Genomic DNA, 6,201 nt, shown 5'->3' on the forward strand with positions numbered 1-6,201 from the left:
TTAACTAACTGTAACCTCCCCATTCTTATAAACACAAAGTATGTATTTAATTTGCTGTGTGAGCTAATGTGTGCCAAACCATGCATGTGCGTTTGCTTATATCTTCATGTAAGTTTGTATGAGCAAGTGTATGTGTGCCATACAACCAAAGTGAAGGTGTTTATACATCCATATCTGCTAATGGTTATAGTTAATAATTTTTTCACTGTATTGTATTTTTGTTTCTTTTTGTAGCTGATTTTTATTGATCTTCTATAATAATGAAGCTGTATCCATTAATTTGCTGCTTCTGTATACACATACTGATAAGAAAACTTGAGGAACAGACATTATTTTAATGAGATATATCTTGTAATCACCTGAAGAGACACATCTACACCGATGGGTACTCCTAAACCAGTTGTTAAGTATCTCACCCATGAGAGGTTGATGCTACATGGGTTGAAACAATTGTAGTGATCAATAAGCATTCCTGTATCTTCCATCCTTCATCTCTCTCATTAAAAATATATACATATATATATATATATATATATATATATATATATATATATATATATACACATACATACATACATACATACATACATACATACATACATATATATATATATCGCAGACAGATAGATAGATGCTTCTATTCTTTGAACATCCTTTTTGCCATACTGGCATCAGCTGGATGGGGAAGTGTTTGAGGCACGCTTTTGTGACTGGATGTTATTTCTGTGGCCAACCTTTACATGCTTTTCAAGCAAGTTCTAAAAAAGCACAGAACAACTGATCATAGTGTCGACAAGGGATGTAAACATCAGTCATAATTTCTCTGAGACATATGAGAAGTCAACATTCATGCACATGCACACAAATATATACACATATGCATATATGTATGCGCATGATTGTATATATATATGTAAATATATATATATATATATGTACATGTATGCATGTGTACATACACGTGTGTGTGTATACACATATGATAGGTTTTCTACAGTTTCTGTGTTCCAAAGTCACTCATAAAACATTGGACGGCCTATGAATATTGCAGAAAATATTTGTCTGAGTTGTGATTGAACTTAAAATCTCATGCTTACGAAGCAAACTTCTTAACTACATATCCACATTTGAGCTGATACAATCAACTCTCTCTTCTTGCAAAATGTGTAGCTATATCAATAGAATAGCACTTAAAAAGAAACAGTACACCAACAATGTCTAACGATAGACATTTATTCTGCTAATGTTTTAAGTATTAACCACACACATGTGTTGCATACATGACACATATATTGATTGATTGATTGATTGATTGATTCGTTGGTTCATTGATTGATGTATAACTCTTGAGTATTGATGATCTGGTATTTTATTACTGTAATTGTTATCTCAGCAAATAAAGTTATCAATTTGGAACCAAAGCTATTTGCTGTTACTAACTTACTTAATGCTTTTCGACACCACAAAAACTTCTGTCTCTGCTAGTAAAATAAATATGTTCTCTTGGTCTCTCTTAACAATTAAACTTTATTTTTGTCGTTCATATTGCTCTAAAATAGTGTTCTTTTTCTTCATGTGCTTAGGTCACCACAGTCACCTTAGCAGATAACCTCATTCTCTTTGGGTGGGAATATTCACAAGATATTTGACTTGCTGAATATTAATCAAAAGTGAAGAAGTTAGGGAATAAATCTGACAAATATAGTTTAACAGTAGCTGTTTGACCTTGCAACACCTCTTGTGTGTATGTGTGTGTGAGAGAGAGAGAGAGAAAGTGTGTGTGTATGTGAGAGAGAGAGAGAGAGAGAGAGAGAGAGAAAGTGTGTGTGTGTGTGTGACTGAGTGTGTGTGTGTCTGAGTGCGATGAGTGTGTGTGTGTTTATAAATAAGTACATATGCATACATATACATACATGTACATATATATATATATATGCCTTAGAACAATCATAGGCTCATAGAAGTACTGCTTGAAACATCTGATGAGAGGGAAGACCATATCGAGATTTATAATCTTGAGAGAAAAAAAAAACTAGCAGATTCTATGAGACAACCTTCTGAAGGCCAAGGTTAAGATATAAGTTTGATACAAAGCCCCAACCTGATGTAAATGCATGTGGGAATGGAATAGTGTGATAAATAGGTCTATAAAAGATAAGAGACAGGCCTGAGCAGACTTGAAGGAAGCATGAAGCAAACAACTATAATACAGTCAGAAGGGAATTTAGACAGCAGATATACTTAGCTAGAGGAGAAGGAGGAAGAAAGAAGGTCATTCATGCTATGTGATGAGAGGATCAGAGGCAAAAGGCATACAGAATAGTGAAACCATGTACTAAAGGGAATTGAGATGTTATTTGGAAGAAGTATAATGACTCAGTGGTTAGAGTGTCAGGCTCACAATCATGATGTATTAAGTTCAATTCCTAGGCTAGGCTGTGTGTTGTGTTCTTGAGTAAGACACTTTATTACATGCTGCTCCACTTCACTCAGCTGTAGAAAACAATTGGGATCTATTTCAAAACGGGGGCACCAGTTTTCATTTATGTTTTATGTAGTGTTTTTGGTACCGAAAGACTTTCAAACTTCGTATACTTATCTATTTTGTGTTATAGAACAGAAAAATATTTTTGTATTCGAATTTATTTCATGTAAAAAATTGTCTTATTTCGATAATTTCTACTAATCACTGACGTCTATTCAGTTGAAAACAGTTAGCGCTGTAACGGTGTATATCGTATTAATCCCCTAACCCTAACCCTAAAACTAACCCTAACTCTAGAATCCAAACTCTAAAATTGTTACACACATAGATACACACAGCGTAATTTATTATATAAACAATATATGCGTATAAATTACGATTAAACCGGATGAAATATGTCACAGGGAATAACATTTTTATGACCGCCCAGCAGTAACTCTATTCAGCTGAATAGACATCAGTGATTGGTTGAAATTACAGAAATACGACAACTTTAACATGGAATAACTTGCGATGTACGTTTTTTTTGTTAAGAAGACTAAGAGTAAAAGATGTTTTATATGACACATTCTACCAGTGTCCCAAGTTTCAAAGTGTTTCGTTAGTGTTTCGTTAAGAAAATACTGGTGCCCCCGTTTTGAAATAGATCCAAGAATTGCAATGTCACTGGTGCCAAACTGTATTGATTGGCCTTTGCCTTTCCTTTGTATAACATCGGTGGCATGGAGAAGGGAGGCTGGTATGTATGAGTGACTGCTGGTCTTCCATAAACACCCTTACTCAGACTTGTGCCTTGGAGGGGAACTTTCTTAGGTGCAATCCTATGGTCATTCATGACTAAAGGAGGTCTTTATCCTTATATACAGTGTGATGGTGGTGCAGTTATTCTCACTGACATTAAAAAGAAAGAGCTATTATGAGAGATGGTTGAATGTGGAGAAAGCATAGGAGAGAGTGAGAGCTTGATCTCAAGCAGACATGACAGAAGGACCAACCATTCAAGTAGGGTAAATTGGGTGATTGTGGATATGAATGCAGGGAAAGCAGCAGCCCATTAGAAATAGTGACAGATATGCTTGAAATATTTGGGTGAAGTAGAGGATAGATTAATCAGTCAAATAGTTAATTAGGTAATAGAATGTATCCTATCCAATGACTAGTGTAGCAGCATTTATTCAAACTATTACAAAGGTAAAAGAGATACTTTAGAGAGAGGAAACTACAGTGGCATGAAATTGTTGGAACAGGCCAGGCAAGTTACAGAAAGAGAAGTTGCAAAATTGATCAGGAACAGAATTAGCCTTGAACAAACATATGTTTAGTTTTGTACCAGGAAGAGGTACCACTGATGTCATATTCCTAGCAACAAAAACAAAAAAAAACTATAGGCACAGGAGTGTCTGTGTGGTAAGTAGCTTGCTTACCAACCACATGGTTCCGGGTTCATTCCCATTGCGTGGTACCTTGGGCAAGTGTCTTCTACTATAGCCTCGAGCCGACCAAAGTCTTGTGAGTGGATTTGGTAGACGGAAACTGAAAGAAGCCCGTCGTATATATGTATGTTTTTGTATATGTTTGTGTGTCTGTGTTTTACAGCTGGATGCCCTTCCTAATGCCAACCCTCCAGGAGTACAGTGGGTGCTTTTTACTTGCCACTGGCACAAGGGCCAGTCAGGCAGCACTAGCAACAACCAGGTTCAAATGGTGCTTATTATGTGCCACCGGCATGGGACCAGTCAGGCGGCACTAGCATTGACCACACTTGAATGGTGATTTTTATGTGTCACCAGCACGGGTACCAATCAAGTGGTACTGTCATCGGCCACAACAATGACTTCACTTGACACAACAGGTCTTTGCAAGCACAGTTTATTGCCCTATGACTGAAGGGTACTCTTAAATGGGCCGGTTATACTGCACTAGCATAGACCACAGTTTTGGTCTAACTTGGCTTGCCGGGTCTTCTCAAGCACAGCGTATTTCTAAAGGTCTTGATCATTTATCATCATCTCCATGAGCCCAATGTTCGAAGGTGGCTCCACCACCTTATCCAGCTCTTCCTGGATCTACCGCTTCCACAGGTTCTCTCTACTGCTAGGGTGTGACACTGTTTCACACAGCTGTCCTCATCCATATGCAAAACATGACCATACCAGCACAGACATCTCTCTTGCACACTACATCTGATGCTTCTTATGTCCAACTTTTCTCTCAGGGTACTTACACTCTGTCGTGTATGCACACTGCACATCCAGTGCAGTATATTAGCTTCATTCCTTGCAAGCTTATGCATGTCCTCAGTAGTCCCATGTTTCACTGCCATGTAGCATGGCTGTTCGCACACATGCATTATACAGTCTACTTCTGAACATCTTCTGGTTTCAACTCCATGTGGCAAGGTATTAAAATATGAGGTAGGGGTATCTGAATGAGCTTGTTTATATAGGGTGTGGTGGTGTTGGGTGGGGGAGTAGAGGTAAAATGTTGGGAGAAGCAAGTGGTTAATGAAACTCAGAGAGAGAGAGAGAGACCAGAGTTAGGCTTGTAGAAGACAGAACACGAGGAGACAGAATTTTGTGATTTAGGGTAACATAATTGAATGAATGGGTTTAACATTGCCACTGCCAGAGTGAAAGAATAGTAATTCTGATAATGAGATAGAATTGGGCACCGCGAAACAGCAAAAACTCAGGCTCCGGTGTGAGAGAATATTAATGATAATAATGAGACAGAATTGGGTATTTGAATTCTTAACTAGAGCTATAACCAACAGGTTTTGGTCAGCTAAACTATGACAAAATTAGATAAATGAATGAATGAATAAATGACAATAATAAATGAGTGTGAAAGAGAGGGAGAAAGAATATATATATATATATATATATATATATATATATATATATATACATTCTCCGTGTTTTTCTCCTTGTCTCCGTTTTCTTTCTGTTGAAGAGCGTAGCTCGAAACGTCAAAGACTTTCCGTATTCCCGAGCGTCATACTAATATATACTTTTGTTATTTACACCACCTGTCCTCGTCTGTTGTTATTATTTGTATATTCTCCCATATATGTATATATGGTCTTGTATGTGTGCCTTTGTGTTTGTGTTTGTCCCCCTCACCATCACTTGACAACCGATGGCTGTGTGTTTATGTCCCCATAACTTAATGGTTCAGCAAAAGAGACCGATAAAATAAGTACTAGGCTTACAAAGAATAAGCCCTGGGGTCGATTTCTTTGACTAAAAAAAACCCTTTTAAGGTGTTGCTCCAGCATGGCCACAGTCAAATGACTGAAAAGAATAAAACAATATATATATATATATATTGTTTTTTAACCACTGGTACAAATATATATATATATATATATATATATATATATATATATATATATATGTATGTATGTATGTATGTATGTATGTATAAACTTAAGTCACAATGTATGGATTCAGGTAATCCAGTAGTACTCATAAAGAAAGGTCCTTAATCTATCATTCTTCAAAACAGAATATATAGTATGATGCAAGAGAAAATAATGAGTATATCAAGACATAAAGGACTGAGAAATAGTTTGATGAAGTTTATTTAACAATTAGAAAATTCAAATATCACAACAAATTGTTTCATAACTTAAAAACATGTATATAATTTATATTATTATATTTAATAATAAATAAATTACTTACATGTCTGTACTAATGCAAAATGCAAAAAAT

The sequence above is a fragment of the Octopus bimaculoides genome, chromosome 7, assembly GCF_046866305.1.
Source record: "Octopus bimaculoides isolate indiv1 chromosome 7, ASM4686630v1, whole genome shotgun sequence".
Classification (NCBI taxonomy): Eukaryota; Metazoa; Mollusca; class Cephalopoda; order Octopoda; family Octopodidae; genus Octopus; species Octopus bimaculoides.